Raw genomic sequence first — 20,998 nt, 5'->3', positions numbered from 1 at the left:
GTTACGCCCCTGACTAGTCATCACACTCGTATAAGTGTGACAAATTCAGCCTATTCCAGTCCTGTAAAGCTATAAATGACTTGGGCGGCACACAATGACAATTTTTAAAGAATATTGAATTAATAACAGTGTCGGCTCCTCGAGGGAGTGCTGCGGGGCGGTGGGGGGTAGTACATTCCAGCATTTGCCGAACGGAGTTGAGTACAGAGGCGCAACTAGAGCCAAATTTCGGGGGGGCTACGAAAAAATTTCGGAGGGGGGGCTGAATCTTTAAGCAATAGGCAGAGTGGAGCTGCAGGGGCTCTTAGAAGGGGTGAAACAACAGCAAGGCCTCATTAACATGCAAATGGTCTTTTAAAGACCTGTGAAGTGCTCGGGTGCGGCTGTGTGAGTGCCCGGGAAGTTGTCTTATCCCGGGCTGCCACACACGAGGGGGGGGGGGGTGTGGGGTGGGCTGAAGCCCTTTGAGTCCAATGGGTGTTGCGTGCCTGGTTGAGTAAATAAATAAAACTAATTACATTGCGGGCGGCATCGCCGATTTAGCGTTGCAGCGGGCGCATTGTAATTCGTTTTATTTATATATTTATTTACTCAACTCCGTTGGGCCGTATGCCGAGTTTACTACCCCCCACCCTGCCCCTCCCCCGCCTCACCAACCCGCAGCACTCTCTCGAGGAGCCGCCACTGATTAATAAACAACTATTGTTGTGTTCTTCTTTAAATTAGATAGACAGCATCACCATGTGGCAGACAGTTACATCTCTGGTGTTGACAATTAAGTGCCAGCGCGAGCACCACAAACCAACAGGCTCATATTAAGCACTAGGCCCTCCCTTATCAGGTGCACTGTGCCCTTGCTCCTCTCCTACTTTAACAGCTACAGTGAAGGTGAGGTTCTTTATGGGCCTCTTTTTAGGCCTCTTTTATCTGCAACTTGGCAGATACCTCTTAGTTAAGGCAAAATGGAAGAAAGAAAGCTGGATTGATAGAAAAAGAAAGAAGGATGGGTGTGTGGATGCATGAGTGGATGAAAGTATGGATGAATGAAAGGGTGGATGAGTGGGTGAAAGGATGGGTGGGTGAAAGGATAGATGGATGAGTGGGTATAAGGATGGGTGGATAAGTAGGTGAAAGGATGAGTGAATGGGTGATGAAAAGATGGCAGAGTACATAAAAACCTGAGAGGATGGCTGTATAGATGGATGAATGGCAGCGTACATTGAAATCTGAGAGATAGATGGATAGGTGGAAGGATTGCATAGTAAATGGAAATCTGAGAGGATAGATGGATGGATGGAAATCTGAGAGGATGTATGAATGAAAGGATGTTAGAGTCAATAGAAATCTGAGAGGATGGATGGCATGGTAAATGGAAATCTGAGAGGATAGATGAATGAATAATGGTCACAAGGATACAGAGATGAATGAAAGGCGTTATTGATGAATGGGTAAGTCAAATTATGAATGGATGGATGGAATACTAGTGAATGGATGGAATGGTGATAGAATGTAAAAGTGGAAGATATCAGCAGGTGGATAGAAAGGTGAAATTATGTATGGATAGATGTTTGGATCAAAGCTCTTCTAGGGAGGTACGGACTCACTTACTTCACTTGCTTGGTGCCATCAGACCTTTGGTTCATAGTAGGGGATATATTCATTTTCTGTCTATTTCATTGTCCCTTATACACATACTCACCAGGAGCTATGACATCACTGGCCCATGAGTGGAATCTTCAGTCATTAAGAGCACATATTATACGTTTCTTTGTTCACCCAGGGAGCTCATAAATACTCTTCAGGTGCAGCATTCACAACACATTCAAACACTGCTCATCTCTACTCACACCAAAAGACAGGTAATCTGAATTGTCTTTCAATTGCATTCATTTTCAGTCACACACTACCATCCTACTACACATACTCAGCTCCCACTATCAGAATTGGATTGTGTGGGGAAATGGAGTGTATTCTAAAAACCCTCAGCTCAACCCTGGGTAGCAGTGGCACTAAGCAGCAAGGTTTACACAAAGGAACACGTGTAAAGCATTTAAACAGCACCATAACAATTGAAGAAAAACTCAACACAACACTCAAGAAATATGACACCAATTTATAAACATAGACTGTATTATTATAAGAATTTAGACACTACAATGAAACAAAGTCCACCGGAGGGATCCGGAGATATAGATTTTACAAGCATTAATAATTTAAAGCAATTTCACTCAACAGTGAACAAGCCTTGGCAAAGTCAACAAATTGGAAACTTGGGCTAATGTCAATGAGGTCAGTTAGAAGTACTTGTGGGTGACCAACTCCAGCAGGGGGCTAGTCAGGGGGGACAGCAAGGTCTTCAAGAACAGTTACCTTTACAGAATCAGCAGTCCTACAGCAGTTCCAGGAGCTGTTGATGGGGGTCTTCCTGCAGGAATTTGTCGTCCACAAAGATGTTCAGGAGGTCCTGCTTGCAAGGTCGATGTCCCACAAACTCCTCCCCGGTCAGGTCAAATTCCAGTCTCCACTGGACTACCAGTGGCCTGTTGTCGCGGTCACAGGCCAATCCTTCCTGGGTTGATAACTTACCTTCTCAGGGTTACAGCAACTCTCCGACAACACTCCCAGGTTTAGTGAACTCGCTTGCAACTCTGTGCTTTGGGCCTTCGCCCTAGGTGCTGCATGGTGGCAGTGGTAATGACTTCAAGAATTTGGGCTACCAACTTGCAGACTTCTTCGGCTGTTGTGTCCCTGTGCTCCGAACAGGAGGCCAGTCAGCTGGCCCTTTGAGTTTGCTTGGCTTGAATGGGTATTGGAGGCAACTTCTTCTTGAGCAGGACATGGGAGGCACAGTCCCTCTCTTCGCTAGCCACCAGGTGCAGCAGGTGCAGTCCTCATTGGTGCAGCCTTGCTTTGTGGTCCCTCGGTGCAGCAAGGCATTCCTCCTTCATTCCTTCTTCTGAGTCAGTCGGGATCAGAGGTCTGCGTGCCACCGGTGCCCTCTTTATGCTTGGAATGTGCCTCAGGGCAGGATGCGGTTAGTAGCCCAGGAGCGGCTCCACCATTTGAGAGCCCAACTGAGTAAAATACCCCTAGAAAAGCCCCAAAGATGAAAACATAATGGTAATAAAGGTAATTTATTACCATTTTCTTTTTCACCAACCCTTATCATTACTGGGCGAGGACGTTGCTGCTGAGTGGCAGCAGCGATGGAGTGGTGGGCTGTGCACTTAAGTTTAAAGTGCACACATCACTTGGCTGGCTGGCCATTGCACATACGTTTTAAACCTCTCTAACCCAGCTGTCTTAAGACAGGACTCCATTGGCCATAAGAGAGCTGAAAGAGGCTTCTCCCTCCAATCTTGGCACTTTTCTCATGCTAGTTAAAAGCATGAGAGCAGCACCAGGATTGTTTAGGGTTGTTGGCTTAAGCCCGTGCTGGAGCCTGGAAAAGAGAGCGGAACACCGGAGCGATGAGGACCTATTGAGTAGCAAGCAAGGTAAGTGACTATTTATTTTATTAGTAGTATTGAGAGTATTTTCACCGGGTCTCTCACTTGGCCATTTCTCTTGCAGTCTCAGGGTGTCGGGCGGGAGAGTGTTTCCCCTGTCTACTCTCACCCTGTCTCTTAGAACCAAGCGGGAGAGTGCTTCCTTGGGTCTCTCTCTCTCCCCTGTCTAATCTCACACTGTCTCATGATACAGAGCGAGAGAATGCTTCCCCGGGTCTCTCACTTGGCCATTTCTCTTGCAGTCTCAGGGTGTCGGGCGGGAGAGTGTTTCCCCTGTCTACTCTCACCCTGTCTCTTAGTACCAAGTGGGAGAGTGCTTCCTTGGGTCTCTCTCTCTCCCCTGTCTAATCTCACACTGTCTCATGATACAGAGCGAGAGAATGCTTCCCCGGGTCTCTCTCTCTCACCCTGTCTACTCTCACTCTGTCTCTTGGTACCGAGAGGGAGAGTGTTTCCTCGGGTCTCTCTCTCTCTCCGGTCTACTCACACTCTGTCTCGTGGTACCGAGCAGGAGAGTGTTTCCCCAGATCTCATTCTCCTCTGGCTCCTCCCTTTGTCTCTTGGTGCTGGCCATCTGTTTCTTCCCTGGCTGCTCTTCTCTATGTTTCTCCGACTAGTGGGATTGTGCAGCGCCTTGAAGACCGTGGGAGCACAAACAGAAGAAGCCGCAGTTCAGGAAGTACTGGCCGCTGCAGCTTCCTGAGGCTCCGAGGTCCGGAGCACCCATAACACAGTGGCTAGTTCCCTAAAGTCTGTGATGCCTAGAGGGCACAGGTAAACCTTTGCGGTTCAGTGAACACAGGCCGCTTCAGCTCCTTGAAGCTTACGCTAATCCGTGAGCACAGGCCGCTGCAGCTCCTTGAAGCTGCTTTGGGCAAGGAGCACAGGCTGCAATAGCTCATTGAAGCCCTTGCTACAATTAAACACAACGCTGCTGCAGTTCCTTAAAGTCCTTGCAGGCTAGAGAGCACAGGCCCCTTGAACCTCATGCCAAGCAGGGAGCACAAGCCTCTGAAGCTCCTTGAAGCTCTTGCTCCCTAGAGAGCACTAATCATACCGCTCCTGAAAGCCCATGTTGGAGAAAGAGCATAGGCTGCTGTGGCTCTTTGAAGATCATGCTGCCTAGAGAGCACAGGCCGTGCAGCTCGTTCAACCTATGCTGACTTGAGAGTACAGGCTGCACAGCTCCTTGAAGGCTGTGCAACTGCTTGAAGCCATGCAGAGAACACAAGCAGCTGCAACTAACTGAAACCATTGCTGCCGAGATGTCACCGGCCCCGCCTGGGCAGCATAGGCTTCTGAAGCCCGTTGAAGCCCTTGCTACCAGGAGAGCACATACCACTACAGCTCATTGAAGCCATTGCTGTCTAAATTAGCACAGGCCTCTGTAGGTCTTTGAAGCGGTGCTGCCTTGAAGCGGTGCTGCCTAGAGTTTACAGGTAGCGAAGCTCCTTGAAGGCAGAGGCCAATCAGCTCCTTGAAGCCAACGATAGACAGAGAACACAGGCCCCTGCAAATAATTGAGACAATTTCTTCCTGGAAATCGCCCTCCGTGGCGGACAGCACAGGCCAATATAGCTCATTGAAGCCATGGCTATCAGGGGAGCACACATGATTACAGCTCATTGAAGCCCTTCCTGCCTATAGGGCACTGGTCCAAAGTCCCTTCAAGCCTGTACTGCAGAAAGAGCACAGCCATCTGTGGCACTATGAAGCTGCACTGCCTAGGATGCAAAGGCGGTGGCACAGACCACAAGATTCTGCAGCTCCTTGAAGCCAGGATGCCTAGAGAATATAATGCGGTATGACCATGTGTATATTAGAGGGCACAGGCCATTTGTGGTCTTTGAAGTCTCAGCAGCCCAGTTAGTATAAGCAGCTGCAGCTCATTAAGGCCTGTGCTGCTCCTTGAGGCCCTTTCTTGCCTACTGAGCCAAGGCCCCACAGCTCCTTAAAGCCCCTGCTGCCTAGAAAGCTCCAGGTCCCATTGAAGCATGTGTAGCACAGGGACACCAGGAAGGCAGGCCACTGCAGTGTTATGTTTCGTAGGACACCCCAATATAGGCTTGAGTAGTCACCTGACCCTTCACATACATTTACTGTACCATTGTACCACATAACGGGTTTTGGTATTTACCTATTACCTAGTTAAGCACTGCATAAATGTTGTGTGGGTTTCCCCAAAAACTAGCCACACCAATTATGCATAAGGAGTCTCAGAATCACAGCAGGATTACCATCTTCTGCTTAATAACAATGTATAAGGTCATCCCTTCCGTCATCTTCGGCTGACATGTCACAGCAAGGTAGAACCCCTGAGGGTACCTTTTGGGTATATATACACCATATATTTTCTGGGGCTCACAGAGGAGAAAGACTTCCATGCTGACACACTGACGCGAGACACTGAGGTTCCTGCACGCAGATACTCCAGCTCGCAGTGGTCTGACATCCCTCGCGGGGTTTCCATCTCGATACCAAGACGGGGTCCCACAGTCTCTCACTTCAGGTAATGGGGTGGGCTTCATCCTAGGTGGATTCTTGGCTCTACACCTACATACATGCTAGGTGCACTTAGGTAAATCTAGTTAAGGTTGTAACGTAGGAGTACACATTATTACTATCATGTACTTATATGCTTGCATATATACATTGTTTCAGCACTATGGTAGGAATCTACCAGCCATTTACTCTGTTGGTGCTTATAATCATTTATATCTGTTTCTGTCTTATGGTTTTTTCAGTACACCTATTTTACACTAGAATGACGCCGGTTCAATAAATACTTATTGAAAACGTCCCTACCGCTTATTCTGTGTATCTCTCTGAGACAAAGTGTGCACGAGTGACTGAGCAAAAAGTATTGTACTGTTTCCACGATCCCTGATGGGACAGAGTTGTCATGTTCGATAGTTGCCAGGAAGTATTCTCTCCTTGGTAAGAGGAGTTTATAGTGACACTGTGAGCTAGCTGGTATACAGGCGAACATACCCGGGGGACAGTGTCTGGAATTAGTCAGGACAACAATCCCACAGTCTATGTTGTCTAAACGCGCAGATCCTATATGGATTTATAGGCACTATACAACAGCAGCTCTTTAAGGTGTCCCACGACCTGTGAATGAAAACCGTTGGGTAAAAAATAAAAAAAATATGAGGAAGTGAAGTACAGAATGGGTGGTGAAAGAAGAAAAGACCATGTGAGGGAGGAGAATATTGAGGAAACTAGAGCTTGTGCTTTAACGTGAATATTCTTACAGCCTGGGGAGAATAACATACAAAAATAAACATCCGTGGAAGGAGAACAATGTGTTAGGAACAGGTGCTAACATAAGAAAGAATGATCTGGGGTAGGGGGGAAAAGTGAACCATGGCAAAGGTAGCTTATATGCATGCACCCAATCACCACTCATTTCCTACCCCACCACTCTCTGTAGTTGCCAGTCGCCACTGTGGTAGCCAGTGGGCTACCAGGTTCCCTCCCACCTTGTGACCTCTTTCTGTGCAGTGTGGCATCTTGCTATCCCAGGATGCACCATTCTGCCCACTGCCAAGATAATGAGACCCCTCTCTCAGTGTTCAGACCTTACTAGCTACCCTGGGGTGTGGCTAACGCAGCGATAAATGCCCCTCGGAAAACCGGATTGGCAACTGGTTTCTCCTCTCTGCTTCCCGTGCCAGCCTGTCTAACTCATTTCATTTCATTTAATCAAACTTTATTTCGGCAAAATAGCCATAAAAGCAAAATGTACATAAAAACATTTCCAACAATTAAATACATATACGCAGACCAATATTCAGGTAATACATAGAATGGGACGAACAAGCAATTAATCTATCTCATCGGTTGTGCAATTACCGCGTAAAAATCGAAAAAGACATTATAATTTAATTTAAAAAGCCAGATTTAAAACTTTCTTCTAAAAACATATTAAAAAGAAGGGATCAGTACTTGTCTTATTAACTAATCAGGGCTAAGGGAATAGAAACCGCAACAATTCATTACAACTTACAGCCGATCTGTTTTCTAGTAAGGTACACATAGAATAAAAACCTACTTATACAAAACACTACCAGTTGGGTGGTATTTGACTTGAGTATGCGTTCTGCCTCTTTATAGGACCTGACCCCCATGTTTCTACATAAGGGTTTGATCCAACGGTCCCTTGATTTTTTGTAAACTGGGCAGAAGAACAATAAATGAACATCATCTTCTTTTGCTTTTTGAGAACAGAGGGTACACAGCCCGCTGTCATTTTTGCCCCCCCACCTACAGGTGTTTGCGGTGGTTTGTAAAACCCCGTATCTAAATTGCAGGTATAAAGTTTTTGCTAAGGGTGGTTCTATCTCATCCATAAATTGTTCAAATTCAGGAATATCCTTTAAAATCAAAAATTTCTGGGACAATGTGCCACTCGTTGAGCTATGAACTAATTCATCATTAACATAAGACCAAAAAGTAGACTTTACAAGCTTTTTAAGAAAGAGTGTCATGTTCTGAGGTTCTTCCCATAACTGGGAGAGCCCCAGCCTGTTAAACCACTGGAAAATGTGCTTTAACCATGCGATTTTCTTACACCCAGCATTCTGGATTATTTCTATCAGCCCACTCTTATAATCACTCAACTCCGGGGTTGTCCATAATCTAACCCAATACAATAGTGGCCTTAGTATTGCATGGTAGTCTGTCCTTTTGAGATTAATGTCCAAAAACACTGGTACTAGGGGAGTTCTCATTGGTATTTTAAGCAACCTGCGTATAAAATAGTTTTCTTCTTTCTCAAAGTTGCTTTTACAGGAATGCCCCCATAATTCCGCACCATAAAGTGCCGCTGATTGAGCCTTTGCCTTAAATACTTCCAATGCCGGAGTAATAGCTTTAGAATGGCTGCTAGCATGCATTTTTAAGATGGGCATTGAATTTTGTTTTAGAGATAGTTTACTTTTTTCCAGCTGCCCCTTCCAAGAAAGCGTACTGTCCAGCGTAATTCCTAAATAGTTAAAACTCCCCACATACTCCAGTTTTTGGTCATTTAAGGCCAAGTTCTTCCTAAAGGACTTCTGTGGATTTATGGACATATATTTTGTTTTAGATGAGTTTATTTCTAACCCCCTTCCCTGCACAATAATTATTAAAGGAATTCACTAAATTTTGTAGACCCTTGGGTGTCTGTGAGATGAGAATCGTGTCATCTGCAAAAAGTAATGACGTGATCACCTCATCTCCTAACTTCGGGGAGTCATGATCACAATCACTTAAATAGGTAGGTATATCGTTGACATATAATGAAAAGAGTGTAGGCGCCAGCACACAGCCTTGACGCACACCCCGACCTATAGGTATAGCATTTGAAACTTCACCGCCCTTCCCCCATCTAACTTTGGCGTAATTCCCTGTATGTAATCTAATAAATTCTTTAAGTAGCTCACCAGGGACCGCCATATTCTTAAGGTTGGACCACAGCAAATTACGTGGGACGAGGTCAAAAGCGGCCCTCAAGTCAATAAATGCCACGTACAAACTGCCCTTCCTTATGTTAATGTATTTCCAGCAGATGCACGTGAATCTGAATACTTGATCAACCGTGCTGGTTTTGGATCTAAACCCTGCCTGATATTTAGTTAATATCTGAGTCTCCACTATCCATTCTAAAAGACAATTTAAAATATGTCTGGCAAAAACTTTTTGTAAAAGATCTATTAAACTTATGGGGCGGTAATTGCCAAACTTCCATATCGTGCTTCAATAAATCACCGGGGATCTTATCAGGACCAGGGGCTTTGCCCATTTTGACAGCCTGTAGTATCTCAGTAGTCTCCTTTAGGCTAAACCACAAGGGAGCAGTACTCGATACTGAAATAATCTCTTGATCCCCCGTGGGTAACCCCTCATCATTAATAGCATAGAGTTTCGAGAAATGGTCGCACCATGTTTTTTCATCTAAGTAAATATCCCTAGGTGATCTACCCTTTTTGTTTCCCTTCGAAATTAAATTCCAAAAAGTTCCCTGATCTCTCAATTTGGCCGCATTTAAGAGATCAGCCCATAAGGCATCATCCTAGTCTTTTTTTGCTTGGGTCAAAGTTTTATTATATGCCTGTCTACTATTACTTATATCCTTGGGGTTCTTTGATCTAACAGCCTGGATCAAATGGGACGTAGCTGTGCGACATTCCTTATTATACCATTGATTAACTGATTCTACATGATTATCTTTAAGATTGTTATCCTTTTTGTGGATTTTACTCAAATTAGGAGTTAGAGCGTCTACTAATTTATAATGCATATCTAAAACACCCTGAGTGCCTAATAAGGGCATCTGACATGCTTCAATGGTATCAGTAAATGCATTATAAACTTTTAGCAACGTCTCTTTTTTAGCCAAAATGTAAGGCCATTTTAAAGCACGCCTATTATTTGTTATTTGGGGTTCCCCAAATGAGCTACTTAGTATAGTTTCTCCGACTAGGTTAGATATAAAAGGCTCAGAATCCAGCCATAGTTGGAGTGGAAAATGATCACTCTCTGTCCTGTGATCTATTTTAAAATCGATTATTAAATACCATAGGTTCAGAGAGACCAATATAAAATCTATATGTGACCTACAGTTGCCTTTACAAAATGTAGGGGCAGAGGGTCTGTCGGACTGAAAGCGGCCATTACATGCCCTTAAATCATGAGTTACGGACAGCTGTAAAATCTGGATAGCAGCTATAGAACTTTTAACCGATCCAGTAGAGTCCAGGGACAGGACATTATTTGCAAAATCCTGCTCATCAAATAAATTGTCCAGACCCGACACTGGTTCGTATTTACAATTAAAATCCCCACCAACCACTACCTGTGCAGCTGGACTTAATTTGTCCAAGACGGAATCCAAAAGCTCTATCACCTTGGATTCCTTATTAGATGAATGTGGTCTATTATATATATTTATTAGGTGTATGGTACCTTTGCCCCTAGTCTCCATTTTTAATATCAATAAATCAGGAGAAGAAATCGATAATTGGGTAACGTCTATTTCTAGAGTAACCCTTACCCAAATCACCAATCCCCCTGATGCTCTCCCTCTTACTGATGGGATTGCGCCACAACAAAATGTTTTATACCCTAATCTATGCGGAATTTCAACGGCCCAAGTCTCCTGAAGAAGAATAATATCAAACTTCTCAATATAGGAGCACCAAGCTGCATCCCGTAGGTTCCTAGTTATACCTGCTATATTCCATGATGTTAGTCTAACAGGTGAATTATCTTCTGTGCAGGGTGAAAATACGTTCACCGATCTACCATGCCTAACTGCACCAGATACAGGGCTAATTGGGGTGTTTATTTCATCTGCGGTAAATTTTATAGTATTATTTCCCTCTATCTCAGTGGTCCTAATACAACACTGTCCAACCTCGCCCAAGTTAAGATTACTAGCTTCCATAATATTTGAGAGCTCATCTGATACCACAGCTTTAGGAGTCAAGACGGGTACAAGTCTAGCATCATTAGGTAATGAGGGAACCTCCATCTGTAGTTGTTCCAACTCTATAGCACTCAAACTCAACTTCCCTGCCTGGGTATCAACAGATACCTCTAGATCAGAATTGCCACCCGGCAAGAGTCAATCATTCTGATCCAGGGAACTCAGTGCCAGATATCTGTTATTAATAGGAATCTGGAAGGTTGGGCATCTGTTGGGATTTTGGGATCTACTTGGAATATTAGCATGGGGGACCCTAGCTAAATGACTATAAAAGTACCCCAAAGGGTGCACACCCACACTATTTTCCCCCAGTGCCAGCGACGCTGCTCTGAGTAACACAGTCGCAACATGTTGGGGGTGTCTAAAATTTATAATTATGCATTCACCTCTACAGGTTTTTCTAGCATTACCGATCCAAGGAACCCGTCTAGTTAGTAGTATCTGGTCCGCGAAATTTGTTGGAAACCCACAATTTTTATTCAGCCAGGAAACTGTTTTGCGTTTAAGTGAGTCGTGGGATTCATTCCGTGAATTGGGTAATGAAGAGTCCAGGGGTGGAACATTTGAAAGAACAACAACATATGGCTCACACTCTGGGGGTAAGTTAATCGAGTGAATTTTTCTCGATGAACCTAAGGGCAGCGCTAAACTAGTTGAAGCCTCTTTAGTCGGGGTAATGTTATCTCTCGTTTGGCTTATCATATTGGGATTAAGTCTCTTTACTCTCTCTATCGGCGACAACTGTGCAGCTTTTTCACGTTGTTCCCCCAGCTCCCTCTGTTTAGTGTACTGTGATCATTAGATATTTTAGAGAAGAGACCACCCAATCTAGTCACTTCAACTGTCAATGAATCAATCTTTTCTACATGTGGCTTCACAACAGCTTCGAGTTTATCTTCGAATACCTTTGTTATTTGGGCCAAGAAGTCTGTATTCATATCTATGCTAGTGCCACAATTAATAGTCATAGTCTCCTTATGGCCAAACCCATTACTCTGGATTGGGACAGTTAAAGACTTATGTAGTAAACCCCCCCGCTTGGACTGCGTTTTCCTACATTTCCTTACAACTCTCTTGACAGGAGAGTGTACAATTGGAACAACCGTGGAATCATCTAGTAAATTCTGTTCTAGTACATCCTGGTCTACAACAGTTAGTACAGGAGTCTCTGCCAACAAAATATCATTAGCGGGGGATACAACAACATTTTCGCTACAGTTATCGTTAGATGTGGGAGAAGGTGGGACCAGAAAACATTCCCGGCCCAGTGATTTCCTTCTTTCATTATTAATCTTGCTCACCACCTTTACTAAATAATTATCCATGGTTGATTTATTTTTGGACATTAGTGTGCTGAGAAAACACCTCAAGTAATACAAGGAGTGTTTAAGTCTTACAGGCACTTTTTGAGAATAAGGAGTAATCACCAGTTACACAAACAGCAATCTTAACTCTGCAACCAAACGTACTTGTGTAATAAAGTGGTTAAAGAATAGCCGAGATCACCCAATCTTCCCCCGAGCATATAAGAAGCAGCTTGACCACATCAAAAGCCTACGTGAGCAGTGTAAAGTAAGGAAATATAAATGCCCACGACCTTATCAATATGTACTTAACATAAGTCTCACGATCAAGGCAGGAAAACAGTGGAGATCGTCCACAATGACCCCCCCCAGAAGCAACCCGGCCAATGTCCACAGATCACAACAGTAGGAGCAGGTCTCACTATCGAATGGCCTGAAGCAATGGCAGTCAGTTCAGCACAATCAGGGAATGGCAATGGGATCAATGTCAGCCGAGGGCTCCGACCTCGTCTTACCTCGACACAGGAGGGGTGGCCCGGCCCAGCCTCTACCAGCCCCGGACGGCCACAGACGGCCCGCCCTTTGTCCGGGCTTCGTCCGGCTCCGCCCACGCACGTCCCGCGACGCGGAGGGAGCCTCGGTCTTTTCTCCGGGCGCGTGGAAGGCGTCGGCGGCCGCAAGGCGACCTGGGAGCTGTAGTCTCCCCCTGCTCACGGCCGCGCGATGGAAAGGCGGCGGCAGGAGAGACACACAGCAATAGGGCCCCAGTAGCGGCGGTAGGGCAGGCAAAACAGCAGCAGGACCCCACGGCTGGTAAGGCGACTCAAAGCAAAGGTTCCCGCTCCACCGAGGGAGCCTCGGTCTTTTCTGCGCCTCCGGGCGCGTGGAAGGTGTCGGCGGCCGCTAGGCGACCTGGGAGCTGTAGTCTCCCCCTGCTCACGGCCGCACGATGGAAAGGCAGCGGCAGGGGAGACACACAGCGTTAGGGCCCCATTAGTGGCGGTAGGGCAGGCAAAACAGCAGCAGGACTCCACAGCTGGTAAGGCGACTCAAAGCAAAGGTTCCCGCTCCACCGAGGGAGCCTCGGTCTTTTCTGCGCCTCCGGGCGCGTGGAAGGTGTCGGCGGCCGCTAGGCGACCTGGGAGCTGTAGTCTCCCCCTGCTCACGGCCGCGCGATGGAAAGGCGGTGGCAGGGGAGACACACAGCGTTAGGGCCCCAGTAGCGGCGGTAGGGCAGGCAAAACAGCAGCAGGACCCCACGGCTGCTAAGGCGACTCAAAGCAAAGGTTCCCGCTCCACCGAGGGAGCCTCGGTCTTTTCTGCGCCTCCGGGCGCGTGGAAGGCGTCGGCGGCTGCTAGACGACCTGGGAGCGGTAGTCTGCCTCTGCTCACGGCCGCGCGATGGAAAGGCGGCGGCAGGGGAGACACACAGCGTTAGCGCCCCAGTAGCGGCGGTAGGGCAGGCAAAACAGCAGCAGGACCCCACGGCTGGTAAGGCGACTCAAAGCAAAGGTTCTCGCTCCACCGAGGGAGCCTCGGTCTTTTCTGCGCCTCCGGGCGCGTGGAAGGCGTCGGCGGCCGCTAGGCGACCTGGGAGCTGCAGTCTCCCCCTGCTCACGGCCGCACGATGGAAAGGCGGCGGCAGGGGAGACACACAGCGTTAGGGCCCCAGTAGCGGCGGTAGGGCAGGCAAAACAGCAGCAGGACCCCACGGCTGCTAAGGCGACTCAAAGCAAAGGTTCTGCTTAAAATCTTATAGTTGCCTTCTCCATTGGCTTGTTTTCTCACTTTCTACAGAGCAGTGAATACGTAGCGTTCCTTGTTTTCTCACTTTCTACAGAGCAGTGAATACGTAGCGTTCCTTGAGCCCCGGGACGGTCTTGGAGAACCCCGAGGCGTCCTGACGACCTGTCTAACTCAACAATGGTGCAGCCCTCCCATGGTGTTACATATCTGCCCTTCAAAGGTGACTTCACCTTTGAAGCCTGGCTTTTGGGGCTAACACCCTAGGCCTTCCTGAAGGAGGGAGGTGACACATCCCTTGCCTGCATTCACTCATTGTTCTCCTTCTTGACAGTCGTTAGCACGTCTCTCCAGGAGGGCAGAAAGCTGTCTCGTGGCACAGGAGTTCTAAAGTCAAAAAAGTGGCAGCTTTGCTAAAGCTACACACTGCAGCAAGTTACACTAATTTCAACTTGATATACAAGTTGGGCTTAATGTAAAGAGTTGTTTGATACCTTGGAGTGCCTATTTTTGTCACATTCAGGAGTTACCACAGCTGAGGTTTCAGCGTGTAGTCCTGTACTCGCCAATTGGGCAACCAATGACCTAATGTAGTTCTTGGTGGATGGGTAACTCCATCACAACAGTGACGGATATCCCATCTGCTGACATATAAATCCCATAAGATTGAATGGAATTCTATTTCAGGGGTCAGGATATCCGTCACCGTTGTGATGGAGTAACCTGTCAGCCAAGATCTAAATCAGACCCCAAGTCTTTTCACAGTAAAAACTGTGGTTTTGCGTGTTTTATTTTCAGAACATGTAAAGTATGTTTCCTGCCTGTGTCATATGTTGCACCCTGCCTTTAGAGTTCATTAGGCCTGCCAGAGGGGTGACTTATTCTTGTGACGTAAATGAAGATCCAGGGTCGAAGGTAAGTAGAAGAAAGGTTTAATTCCCAGGTAAAGATCTCACGAACCAAAAAGCAGTCTCCCTCACTGCCAGCCTCACAGTAACTGCCACTCCTGGAATTTCTCCCAGAAAACAAACCACGCAGAATATAGATTGTCACAGACACTCCTCTGTTTGGTTCCACACCCAGACAAGACATAACACGAGATGAAGTACACGATCACAACACATCTCCTCCCTTTACATCCACCACACATACAACAGTGAGACAGACAACACTAGACAACATGAGGAACAAAAAAACTAGGTTCACAATACCGCGAAAATACATCATTGAATAAAGTCTCCCACATACTTGAATGGTCTGCGCACTCTAGGACTTCTTGGATATGCACTTTGCAAATCTATACCACCAGCAATGTCAGTGCCTAAGGAAGAAGGACCACTGACCATACTCAACGAAGAAGAACTACTAACCCGCTGTTGAGGAGCACTCATGTCATGATCATGAAGCACAAGATCACAACACATACACACATGTCCAGGGCAGGTGGTGACTTTTCCCTTACTTTTCAATGCAAAGTTGGGCTAGCAGTGTACGATTGCTCCACCACTCTTCAGTGGTGGAATGGGGGTGGCTTGTTTTACTTGGAGGACCTACAGGGTGGTACAAACCATGCTGCAAGCCTTGGAGTACCCTCCCAACTTAATTGTCCTGGGTACCAGGGTACCATTTACTTGGGATAAACAGGTAAGTTAGCTATTTCCAATTTCGGATAGCAAATTCGACAGACACTTTAGGGTCAGGGCATTGACACTGAGGTCTGGTTAACAGACCTCAGTGCACTCTAAGGGTCGAAAAACTGGCAGCATTAGTCAAAACACTTGGGGGTGACCAAACAAAAAGAGGCATTTCCTTACAGATTCACATCCTCATTACTGACCACCAATATACAAAAGCTCTGCACCTTCGCACACAGAGTACGGAACTACCACAACTCAGCAAAATATATGGTTGCAAGTTTCCCACTCATACAACCTAAACAATCAAGACTTACTCACCATAAATCACACCCATTGCAATAAGACTCCACAACCAGCCAGATACCAGTCCAGACATACCATATCTTAGCTTAACCCTAGCAAGCACAGCATAACAGAAAAACTATGAACTTCTGGGTTAATTTTCTCAGCATCCCCATCCTGACTTGTGACGTTCAATGTCCACAACGCAACCAGGAACATTTCAACATATTTATTAAATATTTACAGGTAACAGTTGTTGATTCAATACATTCCCTATGTACACACACCACCACTCGTTATGATGTGCTTCTCAAACTGGGCCACATTTTACCCCAGACAGAATCCTCATTCAGGAAACAGATACATCATCTACTCCACCACTCAAGCATTCACAATACATTCAGATACCACCCACCTCCCTCAGCTTCTCACATAAAGGATATAAAAACGCAAAGCTGCAAACCACAATACCCGATAGTTCTTTGAATTTGCATGTCAATTTCTGTTGTTTGCTTCAGTGGGCACATTTGTGGGTTGCCGTCATGCAAGTATGTGCAATGCCTCTGCTGAAGATAGAGTTCCAGTTTTTTCTCTTTTCTCTTTTATTTCATTCTGATTGTCAATTTAAATAGCCTTCTCCATGATCACATGTACAGCCCAAGCTCAAAGGTAGGGCAGATTTGTTTTCAAACTCAGTCTATACTGAATGGAAAGATGAGTAGGACTGTCTGTATTTTTGTATTATTAACTATTGTAGGAAATCTGCCCTTTTCTGCGTTGTCACCCCAGATGTTTTGCCTTTCTCTGGACATTATTTTTTCTAGCGTTAGAGCTATGTGCACTTTGCTCCTGCTAACTAGGAGTGAATACCTCTGTTCCCCCTTTAAATATGGTTAAATTGTTTTATTCCTGATTGACACATTTAACTTGCCTGTAGGTCCCTGGTATATGGTGTAGAAAGTGCACCCAGGACCTGGAAATTAAATGTCACTTGTAGAGTGAAGCACCTATTGTGCCATCATCTACAGTGGCAGTGCATACCTAGCTATAGGCCAATACCATGTAAGCTGGCTGCTGCAGTGTAAAACCTACAGTGCGACCTGACAAAATATCCATTTTTGATGGAGAATGACCACCATTTTAAATATTAGTAAGTCTCCCGTATGTATGCCTGTAGCCCTCAAGGCAGGGTCCATGATGTTTAAAAGAGGAACATGTAGAAAATTAATATTACCATGTGCCTACAGTGACGAAGTCCACAACACTATTTTTACTGTGGCAGGCCTAGCTGTCTTATGTCAAAAACCAGAGTACAAATTAAAATAATAATTCTTTATCTGAAGAATGGAGCCAGCTAGAAAAATATTGAAACCACTATTTTTGATAGCTATTGAAAATCCAATTCAATGATGAAGTCAGATTTCTAACAAATATTAGGGAAAAGTAACTTTTAGAAAGTTACCTTTACCCTGCCTGGAGCTCCTGGAGGCCAATTTGCATTAACTCTCCAGCAACTTTCACCATGTACCTGCCTGAATGAGGTGTGAACAAGTTGTGAAATTCCTCCCAGGAGCTACAAATAGATTGATTTGAAAGGCAGGTATGACTCCTCTAAGCCCACCTGAATAAACAGGGTTGAGGCTGTGGGCAACCTGTTGCCACAATAGTGTCATATCTTGCCTGACGTCTTTCTGAAGCACATGTAAAATGTTTGTGCGCTAAAAGGGTCAAATAGGACAAGAGACAAATTATTGTGTATCTCTTGTCTGAGGAAACCTGATTGGTTTAATTAGACTTCTGTCTCCTTATTTGCTGTAGGTCCAGGTTTGCTTTGAACTGGATGTTTATTGGTAGATATAGGGGGACACTAGTGATCACTCAATGATACTCCCACAAACCCACCCAACCATCAAGGCCTAAGTTTAGCGTGGGAAAAGACTTTCACCTTCTTGAAAATGTCCTGGCACATGGTATTTTGGGCCTGTTTGCAGTAAGGCAAGCAGGAACTAATATAAAAGTGGATAGGGTTGCCCCAGGAACATTTACCCCATTGGTTAGGGAGTTCCCATAAGCCACCCCCACCCACTACCTGGTGCCAGGCAGAAATGTGGCACTCAGAAGAACCATCCTGAGAATGCTTTCTGGACTTGTGGAAGAACAAACAAGAACTAGACCTACTGTCTGTGACCTGAGATGAGCCCTGAAGATGTGGATCTGTGATTCCTTGTACTCAGGGCAAATAAGTGGACTCCAGGGTCAGCCAGTGGACCTCTAGTGGGCCTACTGGGATACACACGCTGTAGGAGTCCTTTTCCCTAAAGAGCCTGATCTGACCAGTGGCAACTAGACCTGTACTGGACTTTGCTGTTGGCCCCTACCTGAAACTCTTAAACTCTCTAAGTGCTCCCCCCCCCCCCATATGTCCTGGAGGCCTTAGAAGGGTACTCATGTGGTTGTTTAGGCACTAGAAGAAAGCTTGTAAACTTTTCCTCCAGAGTTCCATAGCTTCAGGGGGACCTTCAAGAGTTTTCAACCAGCAGTTACATGGTGTCAGACTGAATTTCAGCATCCCAATCAAGGATCCCATCTCCTCCGAAAAAGTCCCATTCCGTATTCAGCAAAAAATATCCAAATCTCCATAACTCCATCGGAACCAGCCTGCTTCAAGTATGTGGCCTCCAGTTCCTTGGCTGCAGCTTCAATTTTAGCAGCGGCCCACTCAAGAAGGATTTGTTATATCAAAAAGTATCAAGGTCCCTTTCTACATTGGGACTTAGAAACTTTTCAAACTTTTTGACTTTTACCATGCCGAATTTACTTGCTGTATCTAACCAGGGCATAATTGCACCCAGGTTCAGGTCTTCTGCTTCCATAAACTCACTGGCGCTGTGCACTTTTTGGCACTATTTCAATCTTAACAATTTATATCTCCAGTTCCCCTTATGGGATTTGTGGTGTTTTATTGTCATTTTGTTTATAAAATTTTACTCTACACGGGGGACCCCTGTGGACCTGTTGGGGGTGCACCTGTCTCTGCCTGGGTTGGGCCTGTTGGAGCCTGCGGTCTCGGCCCTCTGAGCTGCCCCAATGCATGTGCCGCGTGGATGGAGAGGATACTGCAACTGTGATTGGGAGAGTCTGCGGCGGTGGAGGGTTTGGCCCCTAGTTCTGGCGCACAGGCGGAGGTGCCCTGGTTCCCCTGGTGGTGGTGCGGGGGTGGGGGTACGGCCATCGTATCGGGTGGCAGGGTGTGGAGGCGACCTGGTGCCCCCGCTCCCGCCATCCTTTGGTTCCTCCTTTGGGCGCCTGGGCCTGCTTGCCGGATCACCTGGCCCGGACCACTGATATGGGCGAGGACTAAACCTGCGAGCTGCTGGGCCCCTACATCCGTCGCGAGGTTCAGACCGGGGGCCTTACGTGAGCACTGTCCACCTGTGGTGTCTCTCCAGGCATGTGGGTGTGGGGGGGGTTCGGCCACCGTGTCGGGTGGCGGTGCAGTGAGGTGCAGTGGTGGGAAGCGGGTACCTCCTTCCCCGCTCCTTCTCCTTGACGTGCCTGGCAGAGGCAAGCACTGAGTGTCGTCCAATGGGGTGGACCGCCAGCCCGCCCTGGGGGCACCCCCCTCCTGCGAAGAAGGCAGCCCTGAACTGCAGCGACCCAGGGGTCAGGAGGTCCCCTCGTCTCTCCCCCCCGGCGGGCTGGGTGCCCATAACTGGTTGCGCTGGTTTGTCCCACCTGTGGAGGTGATGGGCAGGACCCGAGCCTCGCAGACCCTGGTCCCCCCCACCCAAAGGAAAATGGACCAGTTCACCACGGTGGATTGGGACCCGGGCGGGGGGGCGCCTGCTGTGCCCGGGGTCATGGGGGGAGATCTTACCGCCGTCCTTCAGGCGATCAGCGAGTCCCGGGCCTCGGTGGAGGTGAAGGTGGATGTGTCCCTCACCTGCCAGGACCTGCGCAACGCAACGGCACGCATCAAGGAGGCAGAGTACCGTCTTTCTACCACGGAGGATGACATCATCCAACTTAAAACCCAGGTGACCCGCCTTCAGGCCCAGACCTCGGAGCTCCACCGCTGGGCAGAGGATGCGGAAAATAGATCGCGGCGGAACAACCTACGCCTTCTTGGCTTTCCCGAAGGAGTGGAGCCCGATCACGCGGATACCTTCGTGGAAACCTGGATACGCTCCTGGATGCCGAAAGACTCTCTTTCACCCCGGTTCGCAGTTGAACACGCTCAGCGCTCCCTGGCCCCCAAACCTCCACCTGGAGCTCCCGCCCGCCCCATGATCCTTAGGGTATTTAACTTCCGTGACAGGGACGCCAGGGCTCAGGGCCCCTTACAATTCCAAAATAATAAAATCATGATTTTCCCGGACTACTCCAGGGGGGTACAGACCCAGCGCCGCTCCTATGATGAAGTCAAGCAAAAGCTTCGCTCCATGGGTCTCCGATATGGGCTCCTTTTCCCGGCTCGTCTTAAGGTTGTTTTTCAGGACAAGTCGTTTTTCTTTGACACTCCCCAGGCGGCCTGGGCCTGGCTCACGGAGGAACGTCCCCTCTTGACGGGCTCGGCGCCCTCTCCGGCCCGTCGGGGAGCCATGCAGCAGCACCCAGTCCCACCTAAGACCCAGCGCCGTCGGACCAGATCCCGCAAGAAGAACGATGGCCGGAGGGCGGAATCTCGATCACCGGATGTTTCCTCTCTTCACCCTCCCGCCCACGCCCTGACCCCGGGGCCCGTTCCTCCCAGCCCGGCTGCTTCATCGCTCGCCCTGAGAGACAGTCCTGGGCCCTCTGGGACCATGCGGCGCATGGGGTCGGGCTCCAATCTGTCCCGGAGCCCAGAGATCCGTGGCTTCAGTGATGAGGGAGAGGATTGATCGGGGCCATATCCTAGAAGAAGCGTCGGGCCTTCTGGTGGCGCCTACGGGGTCTCTGGACTGGACGATTCCGTATCAGGGGGTTACTGCCTTACTGTTGTCTAGACCCTGGTGCCTTACGTCCCAACTTGATCCAGGATCTGCTGACCACACTGATCGCACAGTC

The sequence above is a fragment of the Triturus cristatus genome, chromosome 2_2 (assembly GCF_964204655.1).
Source record: "Triturus cristatus chromosome 2_2, aTriCri1.1, whole genome shotgun sequence".
In the NCBI taxonomy this organism is placed as follows: Eukaryota; Metazoa; Chordata; class Amphibia; order Caudata; family Salamandridae; genus Triturus; species Triturus cristatus.
This window is presented reverse-complemented; position numbering follows the sequence as displayed.